Source organism: Hyla sarda, chromosome 6 (assembly GCF_029499605.1).
Source record: "Hyla sarda isolate aHylSar1 chromosome 6, aHylSar1.hap1, whole genome shotgun sequence".
In the NCBI taxonomy this organism is placed as follows: domain Eukaryota; kingdom Metazoa; phylum Chordata; class Amphibia; order Anura; family Hylidae; genus Hyla; species Hyla sarda.
Window position 1 is genome coordinate 266,607,945 of NC_079194.1, and position 21,298 is coordinate 266,629,242.

The following is a 21,298-nucleotide window of genomic DNA, read 5'->3' on the forward strand; positions in this document are numbered from 1 at the left end:
TGACAAGGGGGGAATGTGACACAGGGGAGAATGTAACAAGGGGGGGGGGGGGGGAATGTGACAAGGGGGGGGGAATGTGACATAGGGGGGAATGTGACATAGGGGGGAATGTGACATAGGGGGGAATGTGACAAGGGGGGGGGGAATGTGACATAGGGGGGAATGTGACAGAGGGGGGAATGTGACAGAGGGGAGAATGTGACAAGGGGGGGGGGTGTGACAAAGGGGGGATGTGACAGGGGGGGAGTGGAATGTAACATGGAGGGGGGGGAAGGTAACAAGGGGGGGGGGAAGAATGTAACAAGGGGGGAATGTGACGGGGGATGAATGTGACGGGGGGGAGAATGTAACAAGGGGGGAGAATGTGACAGGGGGGATGAATGTGACAGGGGGGGGGGGAGAATGCAACAAGGGGGGGGAATGTGACAGGGGGGGAATGTGATATGGGGGGGGAAATGTGACAAGGGAGGGGGAATGTGACGGGGGGAGATGTGGAATTTCAATGCAAAAAATTGTACCGCTTTTGGTACAAATTTCCAGACGGAATCGTACCGCTAGGGAGGTTAATCGCTCCTCATAGCTAAGATTTTCCATGCCCCATATTAGTTTAGTCGCGCGTCTCTGCACCCTTTCCAACTCCGCAGTGACCCTTTTATGAACAGGCGACCAAAACTGAACAGCGTATTCCAGGTGAGGCCGTACCAATGCTTTATAAAGGGGGAGTATTATGTCCCTGTCCCTTGAGTCCATGCCTCTTTTTATACATGACAATATCCTGCCGGCTTTGGAAGCAGCAGCCTGACATTGCATGCTATTCTGTAGTCTGTGATCTACAAGTACACCCAGATCCTTCTCTACCAGTGACTCTGCCAGTTTAATCCCCCCTAAGACATACGACGCATGCATGTTATTAGTACCCAGATGCATAACTTTACATTTATCCACATTGAATCTCATTTGCCAAGTGGATGCCCAGACACTTAGTCTATCCAAGTCATCTTGTAACTTATGCACATCCTCTATAGACTGTACTGTGCTACAAAGCTTGGTGTCATCTGCAAAGATAGAAACAGAGCTGTTAATGCCATCCTCTATATCATTGATAAATAAATTAAACAGCGGGCCCAGTACTGAACCTTGGGGTACACCACTAATAACCGGGGACCAGATAAGACAAGTCCAGATACACAACATTCACAGCTTCAATCTGGTCAAATCTATAACTAACCTCCATTTAGAAGCTGCTCAGACTCATCTGACAGGATGATCCCACATAAACCTATGTTGGTGCTAGAAGGGTATTTTTATTAAAATTCTCAAGAGTAGCATCTCGCAGAAGAAAACCCTTAAAAATTACCCACAATTGTTAAAGAAAAAGTCTCATCAGAAATACACTGCTCAAAAAAATAAAGGGAACACTAAGATAACACATCCTAGATCTGAATGAACTAATCACATAAAATACTTTAGTCTTTACATAGTTGAATGTGCTGACAACAAAATTATCAATGGAAATCAAATTTATCATCCCATGGAGGTCTGGATATGGAGCCACACTCAAAATCAAAATATAAAACTACACTAAAGGCTGATCCAACTTTGATGTAATGTCCTTTAAAAAAATAAAAAAGTCAAAATGAGGCTCAGTAGTGTGTGTGGCCTCCACATCCCCGTATGACCTCCCTACAAAGCCTGGGCATGCTTCTGATGAGGTGGCAGATGGTCTCCTGACTGACGGAGGTCATCCCAGACCTTGACTAAAGCATCTGCCAACTCCTGGATAGTCTCGTTGGATGGAGCGAGACATGATGTCCCAGATGTGCTCAACCGGATTCAGGTCTGCAATCTAAGGATTGCATGTAATAGCCCCCTATGGGGACTTAATAGTGTTAAAAAAAAAAAAAAAATTATAATAATATGTGATCTTACCCCTTCCCTAATAAAAGCTTAAATCACCCCCTTTTTAAATTTAAATAAGTGCCCTACCCTAAAAATATAAAAAAAGCAATCATCAAAAAGTCCCATCAGAAAAAAAGTTATAGGGGTCAGAAGACCTTTTTAAACATGCTAATTTTCATACAAAGTTATAATTTTTAAAAGTAATTTTTTTTTAACCTATATAAGTTGGGTATCATTTTCATTGTATGGATCTGCAGAATAAATATAAGGTGCGATTTTTACAGAAAAGTGCACTGTGTAGAATTGGAAGCTCCAAAAATTTTCTAAATGTTTTTTTTTTTTGTTTGCCCCACAAAGATTTATTTATTTTGGTTTTACCGTAGCTTTTGTGGTGAAATGATTGGTGTCCTTACAAAGTACAATTATTGGTGCAGAAAACAAGCCCTCAAATGGGTCTGTAGGTGGAAAATTTTAAGCGTTATGATTTTTAGAAAATGTGAGGTGAGGGGGAAAAAACCAAAGTGCAAAAATGAAGAAAAACATGTGGTCTGGTGAAAAAAACATTTTTTTATAATTTTTATTTTTTTTATCAACTGGTGCCAGAAAGTTAAACAGATTTGTAAAGAGAAGTATGGAGCAGCTCACAATTTAGCCAGCCGAGGTAAAAAATGGTTAAACACCTACACTTTAGGAGTAAATTAAATTTATAGAACAAGAGAAAATAATTAACCATAACCTCAAGGGTACTATCAAATTGATACATGAAAAATAACCCATGCTTCAAATGTATGATAACATTTATTAAAACACATACATTTAATATATAAAAGTAATAATCCTCCTTTCACAGGGCCCTTGTGAGGAGGTGTTAATTTAACAGGTTATATAGTCACACCACTGCAAAACAATGCAAAAAGAGGGAACTTTCAATAGTTCGGCATTTGATAATTCAGAACGGTATTAATTTAACACAGTCCGTGCATTAGGCAAAATGGATTGTGTCCAAGTCCATATATTAGAAGTAGATGTATATTAACGAGTAGGTGTATATTTTAGATTAGCAACAAAAAATAGCAGCGTTGTAGTATAGTGTGCATTGAAACAACTGGTATATGAACCATGTCTAAAACTCGCTGCGGGTCTATGAACTAATGCTGCAGTATAGCTCTGAAAATAAATATTGTATACTTATAGAGAAACACTAGAGCCATGACTACTGATAAAACAAAATTATTTTATTAATACTTTTTAAAATCACAAATATAGCTACTAAATAGTGTCATTTTACAAGGTCAATGATTGTAAACAGATAACCAATCCAAAAAGAAGGTGGTAAGACAGGTATAATTGATATAACAGTGCTCATGTATAGTATGTAAACAATGAGAGCTACAGCAGCAGTAATGGGTGTCCAGCAGTAATGTCCAATAGGACAAGAAAAGGGGTATGTAACCTCTACTAATGTAATATCCAGCTACCCACACAGGATAGCTGGAATAGACACAAACAGTGCATAAAAGTAGTGGCACTCACAGTGCTGGTTTTCACTTACCCATAATAGAGGCCTACATCATAATGTAGATGAATTAGCTTCCAAAGAAACTGGTGCCGGCAAGCACCCGTCAGAGCTGGGGTCTGCATGCCACAGACTCGGTGTATGCTGCTATAGTGTCGGAGAGAGCAGCTGGCAGATTCCCGGTGGCTGGACATCATGAAGTTTCTTGGCGTCTGACGTCAATGGTAGGAATGATGGGCTGGATAATTCGAGATTGCAGCAGTTGAATGATGCGGTTGTGAAAGTTGTAGATCCCGGACTTTCAGTTTGCACAGGTGGATATCTCAGATATCAGTGGTGCTTTAATTATGCGTTATATAGTATTCCAGGGTACTTAAATATATCAACGACCCTTTCCTCAGTAGAAGTGTATATCAATGAAGCCGGTACTTTGTTTTAATTACAACTACATGTGTATAAAAGAAATAGAAACAGGTTGTCACATCTTAGAAAGGAAGACCAGAAATGGATTTACCATGTGTTAATGATATATCTTAAAGCCTAATTGTTTTGCGGTCTGTCAAATATAATGAGCAACATAGACATAAGATACATATATTCTAATTGATACATATAGGATGACACTATAAATATATATAAACTATGGTATAGATTTAAAATAAAGACGTATATATAATAGATTAATAATGTGAAAATAAAAATAGATTTAAAAATAAGATAAAATAAATGAAAAAAAAATATATAATAAAAAATAGAATAAAAAATTATACATAATAGATGAAAAATGATAAATTAAAATTAAAATTAAAAAAATAAAACTTGAAAATGAATATACATCGTAGTAGAATAAGAAATGTAATATGTAGTGATAATCCAGAAAACAGATGACCTCCTAAATTAGAGAAAAAGATAATAAAAGCAAGTGGAAGAATGTGTTGTCACGAAGAATAAGCAGGGGACATAGTGGTCTCCAGTGGCTATCCTCATTATAGAAAGACAACCAGCGGAACACAGGGAGTCCCCTACAGAAATCCAAACAGTTCAAAGTTAGGCTGCTTTCAAACTATAAAAATACTTCCGTTATGAACACCCGTTAGAAAATCGGCAGTTATATGGCCAGTACAAAATCACTAATGGCCGTTAGAAAATACCATTATAGTCTATGGGATTTTTCTAATAGTTAATAACGGGCGATAGTGGGTTAAAATAACTATTAGAAAATCCCATTATAGTCTATGGGATTTTTTTTATAGCCGTTTTAACCCATTACCACCCCTTATTAATAACGGCGGTTATTTTGTGATGGGCGAATGAACGGGAGAAATAGTGCATGCAATAATTCTCCCGTTACTATCGCCCGTCACAAAATAACAGCCGATAGTTAATAACGGGCGATAGTGGGTTAAAATAACTATCGGCTGTTATTTTGTGACGGGCGATAGTAACGGGAGAATTATTGCATGCACTATTTCTCCCGTTCATTCGCCCATCACAAAATAACCGCCGTTATTAATAAGGGGTGGTAACGGGTTAAAACGGCTATAAAAAAAATCCCATAGACTATAATGGGATTTTCTAACGGCCGTTAGGAAATCGGCAGTTATACGGCTGGTACAAAATCCCTAACGGGCATTCATAACGGAAGTATTTTTATAGTGTGAAAGCAGCCTTAGAGTTCAAACCCTTAGGTTCCAAGATATCGAAAATATATGAATTCGATACCTTGGAACCTTAGGGTTTGAACTCTAACTTTGAACTGTTTGGATTTCTGTAGGGGACTCACTGTGTTTCGCTGGTTGTCTTTCTATAATGAGGACTGCCACTGGAGCCCACTGTGTCCCCTGCTGATTCATAACACATTCTTCCATTTGCTTTTATTATCTTTTTCTGTAATTTGTCATGTGTTCTGGATTATCGCTACATATTACATTTCTTATTCTACTACGATTTATATTCATTTTCATGTTATATATTTTTATTTTATAACTTTTCACCTATTTATATTTTTCTTATTTCATATATATATTTATATTATCTTATCTTTATATCTATTTTTTTTCATACTGTTTAATCAATTATATATTTATTACCAATGCAGAGCCATGTACCACTTGCACTTAGAAGTGCAAGTGGTGCATGGCTCTGCATTGGTAATTATTTTATTTCAATGCTCATGCCTTTTCAAACATCTTTAAAGGGGTACTCCGCCCCCAGACATCTTATCCCCTATCCAAAGGATAGGGGATAAGATGTCAGATCGCTGGGGTCCCGCTGCTGGGGACCCCGGGGGTCGCTGCTGCAGCACCCCGCTATCATTACTGCGCAGAGCGAGATCGCTCTGCATGTAATGATGGGCAGTACAGGGGCCGGAGCATCGTTACGTCATGGCTCCGCCCCTCGTGACGTCACGGCCCGCCCCCGTCAATACAAGTCTATGGGAAGGGGGCGTGGTGGTCGTTACGCCCCCTGCCATAGACTTGCATTAAGGGCACGGGCCGTGATGTCATGAGGGGCGGAGCCATGACGTCACGCTGCTCCGGCCCCTGTATCGCCCGTCATTACGCACAGAGCGAACTCCCTCTGTGCAGTAATGATGGCGGGGTGCCGCAGCGGCGATTTTTACACCCGCATGTTCTTGTAGACACAGTTTTTGAATTTTTACAAGTGGTAATAGGAGAAAAAGCCCCCCAAAATTTGTAACCCAATTTCTCTCGAGTAAGGAGATACCTCATATGTGTATGTTAAGTGTTCGGAGGGCTCAGAAGGGAAGGAGCAACAATGGGATTTTGGAGAGTGAATTTAGCTGAAATGGTTTTTGGGGGGCATGTCACATTTAGGAAGCCCGTATGGTACCAGAACCGCAGAAAACCCTACATGGCATACCATTTCGGAATCTAGACCCCTCAAGGCACGTAACAAGGGGTCCAGTTAGCCTTAACGCCCACAGGTGTTTGACGACTTTTCGTTAAAATCGATGGTGTAAATGAAGAAATTTTTTTTCACTAAAGTGCAGTTTTTTCCCCAAATTTTCTATTTTTACACAGGGTAATGGGGAAAAAAATGCCCCCCAAAATTTGTAACCCCATCTCTAAGTATGGAAATGCCCCATGTTAGGACGTAAAATGGTCTGCGTGCGAACTGCAATGCTCAGAAGATAAGGAATCATATTTGGCTTTTGGAAATCAAATTTTGCCGAAATGGTTTTTGGGGGGAACGTTGCATTTAGGAAGCCTCAGAACAGCAAAAAATACCCACATGGCATACTATTTTGGAAACTACACCCCTTAAGGAATGTAACAAGGGGTACAGTGAGCCTTAACACCTCACAGGTGTTTGACAACTTTTTGTTTTAAAGTTGGATGTGTAAGTGACAAAAAATGTTTTTCACTAAAATGCTGTTTCCCCCCCCCCCCTAAATTTTATTACAAGGGGTAATAGGAGAAAATGAACCCCAAAATTTCTAACATTTCTTCTGAGTATGGAAATACCCCATGTGTGGATGTCAAGTGCTCTGCTGGCGCACTACAATGCTCAGAAGAGGAGCGCCATTGAGCTTTTGGAAAGAGAATTTGTTAGGAATGGAAGTCAGGGGCCGTGTGCGTTTACAAAGCCCCCCGTGGTGCCAGAACAGTGGACTCCCCCACATGTGACCCCATTTTGGAAACTACACCCCTCACAGAATTGATTAAGGGGTGCATTCAGTATTTACACCCCACTGGCATTTGGCAAATCTTTGGAACAGTGGGCTGTGCAAATAAAAAATTAAATTTTTCATTTTCACGGACTACTGTTCCAAAAATCTGTCAGACACCTGTGGGGCGTAAATGCTCACTGTACCCCTTATTACATTACACGATGGGTGTAGTTTCCAAAATGGGGTCACGTGTATGGGGGGGGGGGGGTCCATTGTTCTGGCACTATGGGGGCTTTGTAAACACACGTGGCCTTCAATTCCGGACAAATTTTCTCTTCAAAATCCCAATGACGCTCCTTCTCTTCTGAGCATTGTAGTTCGCCCGCAGAGCGCTTTACATCCACATATGGGGATTTTCTTAGAAGAAATGGGGTTACAAATTTTGGTGGGCTTTTTTCCTATTTTCCCTTGTGAAAATGAAAAATTTAGGGTAACACCAGCATTTCAGTGAGAACATTTTTTTTTTTTTTCATTTTCCCATCCAAATTTAATGAAAATTCATCAAACACCTGTGGGGTGTTAAGGCTCACTATACCCCTTTTTACATTCCGTGAGGGGTGTAGTTTCCAAAATGGGGTCACATGTGGGTATTAATTTTTTTGCGTTTATGTCAGAACCGCTGTAAAATCAGCCACCCCTGTGCAAATCAGCAATTTAGGCCTCAAATGTACATGGTGCGCTCTCACTCCTGAGCCTTGTTGTGTGCCCGCAGAGCATTTTACGCCCACATATGGGGTATTTCCTTACTCGGGAGAAATTGTGTTCCAAATTTTGTGGGTATTGTTTTCCTTTTACCGCTTGTGAAAATAAAAATCATGGGGAAACACCAGCATGTTAGTGTAAATTTAATTTTTTTACACTAACAGGCTGGTGTAGCCCCCAACTTTTCCATTTCATAAGGGGTAAAAGGAGAAAAAGCACCCCAAAATTTGTAGTGCAATTTCTCTTGAGTACAGAAATACCCCATATGTGGCCCTAAACTGTTTCCTTGAAATACGACAGGGCTCCGAAGTGAGAGAGCGCCATGCGCATTTGAGGACGACATTAGGGATTGCATAGGGGTGGACATAGGGGTATTCTACACCAGTGATTCCCAAACAGGGTGCCTCCAGCTGTTGCTAAACTCTTAGCATGCCTGGACAGTCAGTGGCTGTCCAGAAATGCTGGGAGTTGTTGTTATGCAACAGCTGGAGGCTCCGTTTATGTAGTGTTTTACCCTTTATTATGTGGTAGTGTAGTGTTTTTATGGTACAATCGCACTGGTGTTTTTACGGTGAGTTTCCTGCTAGGAGTTTGCACTGCGGCGAAAAATTTGCCGCACCTCAAACTTGAAGCAGGAAACTTACTGTAAACCTGCCCATGTCAATGTACCGTGCACGTTCACATGGGAGGGGGGGCAAACCTCCAGCTGTTTCAAAACTACAACTCCCAGCATTAATGACCGACCGTGCATGCTGGGAGTTGTAGTTTTGCAACAGCTGGAAGTACACTGGTTGGGAAACCTTCAGTTAGGTTCTGTTACCTAACGCAGTATTTTCCAACCAGTGTGCCTCCAGCTGTTGCAAAACTACAACTCCCAGCATGTACTGATCGCCGAAGGCTATGCTGGGAGATTTGGTTATACAACAGCTGGAGGTACACAACTACAACTCCCAGCATGCAGACACAGCTGTTTGCTGTTTGGGCATGCTGGGATTTGCAGTTTTGCAACATCTGGAGGGCTACAATTTAGAGACCACTGCACAGTGATCTCCAAACTGTGGCCCTCCAGATGTTGCACAACTATAAATCCCAGCATGCCCACACAGCAAACAGCTCTCTGGGCATTCTGGGAGTTGTAGTTTTGCAACATCTGTAGGGCTACAGTTTACAGACCACTGTATAGTGGTCTGACTGTAGCCCTCCAGATGTTGCTAGGCAATTCACCGGCTTCTGTAGGATCCAGCGAGCCAGCCGCATGACATCGCCGCCCGCCGGTCCCCGTTGCCCGCAGCTTCCGGATGCGTAAGTGGATCTTCTGCTGTCGGTCCTCCTCGGTTTCCCCGTACTGCCTGGCCTATTGTGGGTGGGCAGAACGGGGAAACCGAAAGTTAACCCCCTGCCCTCGATCTGCTATTGGTCGTCGCTTCTGGTGACCAATAGCAGAGATAGGAAGGGTGGCACCCCTGCCACCTCACTCCTATCCTTTGAGGTGGATCGTGGGTGTCTTAGACAACCACGATCCACCTTATATTCCTGGTCACCGGGTCACCATAGACCCGTATGACCCGTAATCGGCGCAAATTGCAGGTGTGAATTCCCCCCCTGGGCATTTGCGCGGGATGCCTGCTGATCGATATCAGCAGTCACCCCTTTCGGTCCCTGCCCGGTACGCGGCGGGGACCGAAATTCCCACGGCGTATGGATACATCCTGGGTCCTTAAAGGGGTACTCCGCCCCTAGACATCTTATCCCCTATCCAATGGATAGGGGATAAGATGTCAGATTGCTGCAGTCCCGCTGCTGGGGAGCCCCGGATCCCCGCTGCGGCACCCCGCTATCATTACAGCACAGAGCAAGTTTGCTCTGCACGTAATGACAAGCAATACAGGGGCCGGAGCATCGTTACATCACGGCTCCGCCCCTCGTGACATCACGTCACGCCCCTTTCAATACAAGTCTATGCCATAGACTTGCATTAAGGGGACAGGCCGTGATGTCACGAGGGGCGGAGCCTTGATGTCACGCTGCTCCGTCCCCTGTATCGTCCGTCATTACGCACAGAGCGAACTCGCTCTGTGCTGTAATGATAGCAGGGTGCCGCAGCGGGGATCCCGGGGCTCCCCAGCAGCAGGACCACAGCGATCTGACATCTTATCCCCTATCCTTTGGATAGGGGATAAGATGTCTAGGGACGGAGTACCCCTTTAAGTACCAGGAAGCCAGGGCGTATCCATACGCCCTAGTTCCTTAACCTGTTAAGGACATAGGACGTTCTCTAACGTCCTCACTACCTGAGCTTTAATGCCCAAGGACGTTAGAGAACGTCCTGTTGTATTTCCAATCTCTGCCGCTCGCCGGGCAGAGATCGGAACTGGATGCCTGCTGAAATCCTTCAGCAGGCATCCAAGGCAAACGCCGAGGGGGGCCATGTAGGCCCCCCATGTCGGCGATCGCCGCAAATCACAAGGGAAATCGCCCTTGCGATCTGCGGCGATACCGGGCTGATCGGGTCTCTGGGACCCGACCGCCCGGTAATTTCGCATGATCCCGGCTGTCACAGACAGCCAGGACCATGCTGAAGTATAGGAGCGAGGTGGCAAGCCTGCCACCTCTTCCGATCCCCTGCGATTCTTCGGTTAACTAACCGACCAATCGCAGGGGGGGGGTCGGTTACTTCCTCCCGTCCTGCCCGGCCGGAAGTCCGGAGAGGACGGGAGGACGCAGTGGGGGACGGGGGAGTGCTGGGGACCAGCCCCGGTACTTACCTCGTCCCTGAAGACCCGGATCCCGGCGAGGAAGATGGCGGCGGCGGCGGCGACAGGTGAGTAGATCTTCAGCCGCGGTCGGGCCCTTTACAGCAATGCACGTCGCCGTAAAGCGACATGCATTGCTGTAATGGGACCCTGTATACTACAACTCCCAGCATGCCCAAATGGCCCTTGGCGTCTGGGCATGCTGGGAGTTGCAGTTTTGCAACATCTGGAGGTCCACAGTTTGGAGACCACTGTGCCCTTCCAGATGTTGCAAAACTACACATCCTCAGCATGCCCTTACTGTCCAGGCATGCTGGGAGTTGTAGTTCTGTAACATCTGGCCCTTCAGATGTTGCAGAACTACAACTCCCAGCATGCCTGGACAGTTTTGGCATACTGGGAGTTGTAGTTTTGCAACATCTGGAAGGGCACAGATTGGGAACCACTGTATTAGTGGTCTGCAAACTGTAGTCCTCCAGATGTTGCCGAACTACTACTCCCAGCATGCCTGAGAATGCTGGGAGTTGTGGTTTTGCAACAACAGGAGGCACACTGGTTGGGAAACATTGTCTGTTTCCTAACTCGGTGTTTCCCAACCGTGTGCCTCCAGCTGTTGCAAAACTATAACTACCAGCATGCACTGATAAACTGTGCATGCTGGGAGTTGTAGTTTTGTAACAGCTGGAGGTCCCCTCCCCCCTGTGAATGTACAGGGTACATTCACATGGGGAGGGGGCTTACAGTGAGTATCAGGCTGCAAGTTTGCGATGCAGCAAATTTTGCGCGGCAGCTCAAACTCGCAGCGGGAACTCGCTGTAATCCCCCGCCCGTGTGACTGTACCCTAAAAACACTACACTACACTACACTAACACAAAATAAAATAAAAAGTAAAAAAAAACACTACATATACACATACCCCTACACAGCCCCCCTCCCCTCCCCAATAAAAATGAAAAATGTCCGGTATGCCACTGTTTCCAAAATGGAGCTTCCAGCTGTTGCAAAACAACAACTCCCAGTATTGCCGGACAGCCGTTGACTGTCCAAGCATGCTGGGAGTTTTGCAACAGCTGGAGGCACCCTGTTTGGGAATCACTGGCGTAGAATACCCCTATGTCCACCCCTATGCAAATCCCTAATTCAGGCCTCAAATGCGCATGGCGCTCTCACTTTGGAGCCCTGTCGTATTTCAAGGCAACAGTTTAGGGTCACGTATGGGATATCGCCGTACTCGGGAGAAATTGTGTTACAAATTTTGGGGGGCTTTTTCTCCTTTAACTCCTTATGAAAAGGTGAAGTTGGGGTCTACAACAGCATGTTAGTGTAAAAAAATTTATTTTTTACACTAACACGCTGGTGTTACCCTATACTTTTCATTTTGACAAGAGATAAAAGGGAAAAACGCCCCCCAAAATTTGTAATGCAATTTCTCCCGACTACGGAGATACCACATAAGTGGGCGCAAAGTGCTCTGGGGGCGCACAACAAGGCCCAGAAGGGAGAGTGCACCATGTACATTTGAGGTGTTTTGCACAGGGGTGGCTGATTGTTACAGCGGTTTTGACAAACGCAAAAAAACCACAAAACCCACATGTGACCCCATTTCGGAAACTACACCCTTCACGGAATGTAATGAGGGGTGCAGTGAGAATTTACACCCCACTGGTGTCTGACAGATCTTTGGAACAGTGGGCTGTGCAAATAAAAAATTTTGTACAGCCCACTGTTCCAAAGTTCTGACAGACACCAGTGGGGGGTAAATGCTCACTGTACCCCTTGTTACATTCCTCAAGGGGTCTAGTTTCCAAAATGGTATGCCATGTTGGGGTTATTTTGCTGTCCTGGCACCATAGGGGCTTCCTAAATGCGACATGCCCCCCGAGCAAAATTTGCTCTCCAAAAGCCAAATATGACTCTTTCTCTTCTGAGCATTGTAGTTTGCCCGTAGTGCACTTCAGGTCCACTTATGGCGTACCTTCATACTCAGAAGAGATGGGGTTACAAATTTTGGGGGGTATTTTCTGCTATTAACCCTTGCAAAAATGTGAAATTTGGGGGGAAACACACATTTTAGTGAAAAAATATATATATATTTTTACATATGCAAAAGTCGTGATACCTCTGTGGGGTATTAAGGCTCACTTTATTCCTTGTTACGTTCCTCAAGGGGTCTAGTTTCCAAAATGGTATGCCATGTGAGGGTTTTTTGCTGTTGTGGCACCATAGGGGCTTCCTAAATGCGACATGCCCCCCGACCAAAATTTGCTCTCCAAAAGCCAAATATGACTCCTTCTCTTCTGAGCATTGTAGTTCACCCGTAGTGCACTTCAGATCCACTTATGGGGTACCTTCATACTCAGAAGAGATGGGGTTACAAATTATGGGGGGTATTTTCTGCTATTAACCCTTGCAAAATGTGAAATTTGGGGGGAAACACACATTTTAGTGAAAAAAATATATATATTTTTTTTACATATGCAAAAGTCGTGAAACACCTGTGGGGTATTAAGGTTCACTTTACCCCTTGTTACATTCCCCAAGGGGTCTAGTTTCCAAAATGGTATGGCATGTGGGGATTTTTTGCTGTTCTGGTACCATAGGGGCTTCCTAAATGCAACATGCCCCCCAAAAACCATTTCAGAAAAACATACTCTCTAAAATCCCCTTGTCGCTCTTTCCCTTCTGAGCCCTCTACTGCGCCCGCCGAACACTTTACATAGACATATGAGGTATGTCCTTACTCAAGAGAAATTAGGCTACAAATATAAGTATAAATTTTCTCCTTTTACCCCTTGTAAAAATTCAAAAATTGGGTCTACAAGAACATGCGAGTATAAAAAATGAAGATGGTGAATTTTCTCCTTCACTTTGCTGCTATTCCTGTGAAACACCTAAAGGGTTAAAACGCTGACTGAATGTCATTTTGAATACTTTGGGGGGTGCAGTTTTTATAATGGGGTCATTTGTGGGGTATTTGTAATATGAAGACCCTTCAAATCCACTTCAAACCTGAACTGGTCCCTGAAAAATAGTGAGTTTGAAAATTTTGTGAAAAATTGGAAAATTGCTGCTTAACTTTGAAGCCCTCTGGTGCCTTCCAAAAGTAAAAGCACGTCAATTTTATGATGCAAACATAAAGTAGACATATTGTATTTGTGAAATTTTTTTTTTTTTATTTGGAATATCCATTTTCCTTACAAGCAGAGAGCTTCAAAGTTTGAAAAATTTGCTGACAAAATTGAATATTTTGCATTTTTCTATTTTTCACTAAGAAACGATGCAAGTATCGACAAAATTTTACCAATAACATAAAGTAGAATATGTCACGAAAAAACAATCTCGGAATCAGAATGATAGGTAAAAGCATTCCAGAGTTATTAATGTTTAAAGTGACAGTGGTCAGATGTTCAAAAAACGCTCCGGTCCTAAGGTGTAAAATGGCCTGGTCCTTAAGGGGTTAAGGGGTTAATATATGGTCCCCAGACAGGGGATGTATCAGATATTAAACTGATAAGAACAGATGCACTTGATCTAGGCGAATAGGCTGAGAAGCTATGTAAATTACTTTTATTTAAAAATCTTAACCCTTCCAGTTCTTATCAGCGCCACAGGAAGTTATTTTCTCTTTAAATTTATTTTCTGTCTGACCACAGTGCTCTCTGCTGACGTCTGTCTGTCTCGGGAACTGTCAGGAGCAGGATAGGTATGCTATCGGGATTTGCTCCTGCTCTTGACAGTTCCTGAGACAGACAGGTGTCAGCAGAGAACACTGTGGTCAGACAGAAAATGCATTTTAAAAAGAACATGTGGAGCATAGAGCAGCTAAGTACTGGCAGGGTTACGATTTTTAAAGTAATTTACAAACCTGTTTAACGTTCTGGCACCAGTTGATTTAAAGAAAAAATATGTTTTTCACCGGAGTACCCCTTTAAGGGGTTAAGCAAAAGTAGAAAAATTTGAAAATTTCATTTAAAAATGGAAAAACTTACATCTTTTCTACATTTGAAAGGCTCTGCTTGTAAGGAAAATGGTCTTTACAAATAAATTACATATTGATTCACATATACTATGGCGGAGATTTATCAATCAGCCTGTAACAATAATTGTCTGTTTTTTCCCATAACAAACTGAGCTCAAAGTGAAAGTTGAGCTGTTGTTGGTTGCTATGGAAAAAAAAAATTAGGGTTTCAGGCTAATTGATTAATATGGGCCAATGTGTCTACTTTATTTTGGCATCATACAGTAAACATGTTTTTAGGTTTTGAAGACATTAGAGAGCTTCAAAGTTTAGCAGTAATTTTTTAAAATGTTCACAAAAATGTTCAGTTTGAAGTGGATTTGAGGGGCCTTTCTCTTAAAATTCCCTATAAATCACCCCATTATAAAAAAAATGCACCCCTCAAAGTATTCAAATTGAAATTCAGAAAGTTTAATCCTTTTAGGTGTTTCACAGGAATAGAAGCAGTGTGGGCACACAACAGGGCTCAGGAGGGAAAGAGCAACTTTGGCCTTTGGGAGAGAGGATTTGGCTTGATTTGAAGCTGGGGGGCCGTGTCGCCTTTACAAACCCCCCATGGTGCCAGAACAGGAAGTCATGGACCATGTTGTGTTTACAAAGGCCCCCTGATGCCAGAACAGCAGACAACCCCCCCCAACCTCCCCAAGATATGTCTATGACACAATTTTGTAAACGTATTCCAAAGAACATAACAAGAAGTATGCTGAACTTCTACACCTACCAGGTGTACGAAGGATTTTTGGAACCGTGGACCATGAAAATTATTTTTCATTTTCACAGCCAACTGTAACAAAAATCTGTCAAACATTTGGAGGGTGTAAATGTTCATTTGAAGGGTGTAGTTTCCAAAATGGTGTCAAATGTGCTCTGGTCTGAGCTTCTGGTTGAAGAGCTGTTGGTTAAAGAGGAGTTTATCATATAAGAGAATGTCTACTAGTGGGGCTACAAAAACAATGAACTTTAGGAAGTCCACTTTTTACTAACTGAGAGGACCTCAGTGGCATAAATTGGGACCTTGACCTTAGTAATACAAGTACACAAGCTGAATTGGACACTTTTAAGAGCATCCTAATTAGATCTTGTGAACAAGATATCCCCACGGGAATAAATGTGCTAGAAATAGAAGAAAACTAATTTGGCTAACCAAAACAGTTAAGAAAGCAGTAAAGAAGAGGAAAGCGTTCAGACTACTAAAACAAGAAGGCAATGGGGAAACATTAAAGAATTATAAGGAGAGAAAAAGTCTCTTACAAAAAATATATATATTTATAACTAGCAAAAATTGCAACAGAGAACAATTGTCATAGAAAGAAAAAGAACCCCAATATATTCTTCACCTACATAAAAAATAAGAAAGTTAAAACTGAAAATGTTGGCCCTTTAAGAAATAGTCTAGGTGTAAGGGTGGAGGAGGATGAGGAAAATGCTAAATGACTTATTCTCTACTGTATATACATAAGAAAATTCAATGTCCGAAAACAGGCGAAGGGATAGTAAATTCTCCAGCAAATCTCTCATATTTAACCCAACAAAAAAGTGAGGTGCCGCTTTAGTAACATAAAAACACACATCACCGGGCCAGTTGGCATCCATCCCAGGGTTTTACAGAAATTAAGTACCCAGCTAGACAGACCCTTATTCCTTTATAATTAAAGGTTCTATAGTGACAATGGTTGTTTCACAGGACTGGTGCTTAGCAAATGTGGTACCAATATTGAAAAAGGGGTAAAAAATAGATGCAGGGAACTATAGGCATGTAAGTTTTAAATCTGTTGTGGGTAAAATTTTAGAGTTTTTTTTGAGCAATGCTATTCTGAAGGATCTTAATAAAAAAAAAACTTCTGACACAGGATTAACATGGGTTTATGCGGGATCGGTCCTGTCAGTCTAATCTGATCAGCTTCTATGAGGAGGTCAGTTATAGATTGTAAACTGTGCCACATAAAAGGTTAATGCATAAAATGAGGATGCTGGGACTAGGGGAGGATATATGTAAATGGGTTAGCAACTGGCTTAGTGACAGAAAGCAGATGGTGGGTATCAATGGAACTTACTCTGGTTGGGTGACAGTTACTAGTGGGGTACCACCGGGGTCAGTACTGGGTCCACTTCTTTTTAAAATGTTTATTAATGACCTAATAGGAATTCTACTCTGTAATCCCTCTACATTTGCAGATGACACTAAACTGGGTAAGGCGATCACCACAGAGGATAACCTAATATTATAAAGGGATCTGGGGAAGCTGGAGGCTTGGACACAGACATGGCAAATTAAGTTGATTGTGGAGAAATGTAAGGTTATGCACTTGGGCCGTAAAACAAAATGTACAATTACCGTATATACTCGAGTATAAGCCGACCCGAGTATAAGCCGAGACCCCTAATTTCAACCCAAAATCCCAGGAAAAGTTATTGACTCGAGTATAAGCCTAGGGTGGGAAATACATCATCCCCCCCTGTCATCATCCAGACCCGTCATTAACATCCTCATCATCATCACCGCCTGTCATCATCCAGACCCTCATCATCATCACCTGTCATCATCCCCTTGTCATCATCCCACACATCCCCCCTTCATCATCCCCTTGTCATCATCCCCACCCCCCTTCATCATCCCCTTGTCATCATCCCACACATCCCCCCTTCATCATCCCCTTATCATCCCCACCCCCCTTCATCATCCCCTTATCATCCCCACCCCCCTTCATCATCCCCTTGTCATCATCCCCACCCCCCTTCATCATCCCCTTGTAATCATCCCACACCCCCCCCCTCATCATCCCCTTGTCATCATCCCCACCCCCCCTTCATCATCCCACACACCCCCTTCATCATCCTCTTGTCATCATCCCACCCCCCCTTTCATCATCCTCTTCTCATCATCCGCCCTCAGTGGTCTTCAACCTGCGGACCTCCAGAGGTTTCAAAACTACAACTCCCAGCAAGCCCGGGCAGCCATCGGCTGTCCAGGCTTGCTGGGAGTTGTAGTTTTGAAACCTCCGGAGGTCCGCAGGTTGAAGACCACTGCGGCCTTCGACGTCATCCAGCCCCCTCTCACCCCCCTTTAGTTCTGTACAGTACTCACCTCCGCTCGGCGCTGGTACGGTGCTGCAGGACTGTCCGGTGAGGAGGTCGTCCGGTGGGATAGTGGTTCCGGGCTGCTATCTTCACCGGGGGCGCCTCTTCTCCGCGCTTCCGGCCCGGAATAGAGGCGTTGCCTTGACAATGACGCAGAAGTACGTTGGCAATGAACGTACCTCTGCGTCGTTGTCAAGGCAACGTGACTATTCTGGGGCCGGGCCCGAAGCGCTTAGAAGAGGCCTCCCCGGTGAAGATAGCAGCCCGGAACCACTATCCCACCGGACCACCTCCTCTCCGGACAGTCCTGCAGCACCGGACCAGCGCCGAGCGGAGGTGAGTACTGTACAGAACTAAAGGGGGGTGAGAGGGGGCTGGATGATGTCGAAGGCCGCAGTGGTCTCCAACCTGCGGACCTCCGGAGGTTTCAAAACTACAACTCCCAGGAAGCTGGGAGTTGTAGTTTTGAAACCTCTGGAGGTCCGCAGGTTGAAGACCACTGCGGGTGGAGAGATCACTCGGGTATAAGCCGAGGGCGGTGTTTTCAGCACGAAAAATCGTGCTGAAAAACTCGGCTTATACTCGAGTATATACGGTATGTGTTAAATAATAAGACATTAGGTAAAACTTTTACCAAAAAGGACTTGGGGGTACTGGTGGGTGGTAAGTTCAACTTTAGTGATCAGTTCCAGGCAGCTGCTGCCAAGGCTGACAAAGTCACGGGATGTATCAAGAAAGGCATGGAGCTCATGACAGGGACATAGTTTTGCCTCTGTATAAATCTCTTGTCAGACCACATATGGTGTACAGTGGTTCCTCAACATACGATGGTAATTCGTTCAAAACGAGCCATCGTTTGTCGAATCCATCGTATGTTGACGAATTCGTGCAATGTAAAAAAGTCATACTCCGTCCCTCTGGACCGTGTCCCGCCGCTCCCGATGGTGTCCCCGTTGCTCCCGATGGTGTCTCCTGGCCTCCGCTGGGCTCTCCTGGTCTCCGCTGGGCTCTCCTGGTCTTCTCTGGCCCTCTGCTGGGCTCTCCTGGTCTTCTCCAGTCCTCCGCTGTCTTCTCCGCTGTCTTCTGCAAGGCCATACTGGGCCTACGTAGCGACATCATTACGTCGCTGTGTACGCCGTTCCTATTGGATGACGGGACGGCATGCGCCTCTTCGTATTGACGTCACCGGAGAGGGCTGAGAAGACACCGGCGGACCAGCACTGGACCCGAAGGGCACCCCGGAGCATCGTGGAGGGGTAAGTAATACTTACCACACCACACGGGGAACATTAAGCTGCTATCCGGCAGCAGCTTAACCCCTTAAGGACCAGGCCATTTTACACCTTAAGGACCAGAGCGTTTTATGCAAATTTGACCACTGTCACTTTAAACATTAATAACTCTGGAATGCTTTTAGTTATCATTCTGATTTCGAGATTGTTTTTTCGTGACATATTCTACTTTAACTTAGTGGTAAAATTTTATGGTAACTTGCATCCTTTCTTGGTGAAAAATCCCCAAATTTGATGAGAAAAATGAAAATTTTGCATTTTTCTAACTTTGAAGCTCTCTGCTTGTAAGGAAAATGAATATTCAAAATAAAAAAAATTTGGGTTCACATACACAATATGTCCACTTTATGTTTGCATCGTAAAATTTATGAGTTTTTACTTTTGGAAGACACCAGAGAGCTTCAAAGTTCAGCAGCAATTTTGAAATTTTTCACAAAATTTTCAAACTCACTATTTTTCAGGGACCAGTTGAGTTTTGAAGTGGATTTGAAGGGTCTTCATATTAGAAATACCCCATAAAAGACCCCATTATAAAAACTACACCCCCCAAAGTATTCAAAATGACTTTCAGTAAGTGTATTAACCCTTTAGGTGTTTCACAGGAATAGCAGCAAAGTGAAGGAGAAAATTCAAAATCTTAATTTTTTACACTCATGTTCTTGTAGACCCAATTTTTGAATTTTTACAAGGGGTAAAAAGGAGAAATTTTTTACATGTATTTGAAACCCAATTTCTCTCGAGTAAGGACATACCTCATATGTCTATGTTAATTGTTCAGCGGGCGCAGTAGAGGGCTCAGAAGGGAAGGAGTGACAAATGGTTTTTGGGGGGCATGTCACCTTTAGGAAGCCCCTATGGTACCAGGACAGCAAAAAAAAAAAAAAAAAACATGGCATACCATTTTGGAAACTAGACCCCTCGGGGAACGTAACAAGGGGTAATGTGAACCTTAATACCCTACAGGTGTTTCACGACTTTTGCATATGTGAAAATGTTTTATTTTTTTTACCTAAAATGCTTGGTTTCCCAAAATTTTAAATTTTTAAAAAGGGTAGTAGCAGAAAATACCCCCCAAAATTTGTAACACAATTTCTCCTGAGTACGGCGATACCCCATATGTGGCCCTAAACTGTTGCCTTGAAATACGACAGGGCTCCAAAGTGAGAGCGCCATGCGCATTTGAGGCCTAAATTAGGGACTTGCATAGGGTTGGACATAGGGGTATTCTACGCCAGTGATTCCCAAACAGGGTGCTTCCAGCTGTTGTAAAACTCCTAGCATGCCTGGACAGTCAGTGGCTATCTGGCAATACTGGGAGTAGTTGTTTTGCAACAGCTGGAGGCTCCATTTTGGAAACAGTGGCGTACCAGACGTTTTTCTTTTTTATTGGGGAGGGGAGGGGGGCTGTGTAGGGGTATGTGTATATGTAGTGTTTTTTACTTTTAATTTATTTCTTGTTAGTATAGTGTTTTTAGGGTACAGTCACACGGGCGGGAGTTCAAAGTAGTTTCTCGCTGGCAGTTTGAGCTGCGGCAGAAAATTTGCCGCAGCTCAAACTTGCAGCCGGATACTTACTGTAAACCTCCACCCATGTGAGTGTACCCTGTACGTTCACATGGGGGGGGGGGGGGGGGAGAAACATCCAGCTGTTGCAAAACTACAACTCCCAGCATGTATGGTCTATCAGTGCATGCTGGGAGTTGTAGTTTTGCAACAGCTGGAGGCACACTGGTTGTGAAACACCGAGTTTGGTAACAAACTCAGTGTTTTGCAACCAGTGTGCCTTCAGCTGTTGCAAAAGCTACAACTCCCAGCATGTACGGACAGCGGAAGGGCATGCTGGGTCTTGTAGTTATGCAACAGCCGGAGGCATACTACTTTGGCTGGGGATGCTGGGGATTGTAGTTATGCAACAGCTGGAGACACACTGGTTTTCTACTTAACTCAGTGTGCCTTCAGCTGTTGCAAAACTACAACTCTCAGCAGTCACCGACAGCCAACGGGCATGCTGGGAGTTGTAGTTATGCAACCAGCAGATGCACCACTACAACTCCCAGTATGCACTTTAGCTGATTGTGCAAGCTGGGAGTTATAGTTTTGCAACAGCTGGAGGCACATTTTTTCTATGGAAAAGTGTACCTTCAGCTGTTGTATAACTACAAGTCCCAGCATGCCCATAAGGGAGTTGTGGTGGTCTGCCTCCTGCTGTTGCATAACTACAGCTCCCATCATGCCCTTTTTGCATGCTGGGAGCTGTTGCTAAGCAACAGCAGGAGGCCGTCACTCACCTCCGACTGCAGATCCACGCCGCCACCGCGCAGGTCAGTCCCTCGCCGCCGCCGTCG

At 43.9% G+C, this 21,298-nt stretch overlaps 1 protein-coding gene and 1 pseudogene across 1 annotated transcript in view; one reads left to right on the forward strand and one right to left on the reverse strand.

Annotated features, from left to right (window-relative positions):
* The window catches only part of RCOR2 (REST corepressor 2), a 288,691-nt gene that overhangs the window by 62,115 nt on the left and 205,278 nt on the right, over nucleotides 1–21,298 (forward strand). The window lies entirely within an intron of this gene.
* On the reverse strand, nucleotides 14,017–14,121 carry LOC130278125 (U2 spliceosomal RNA; annotated as a pseudogene).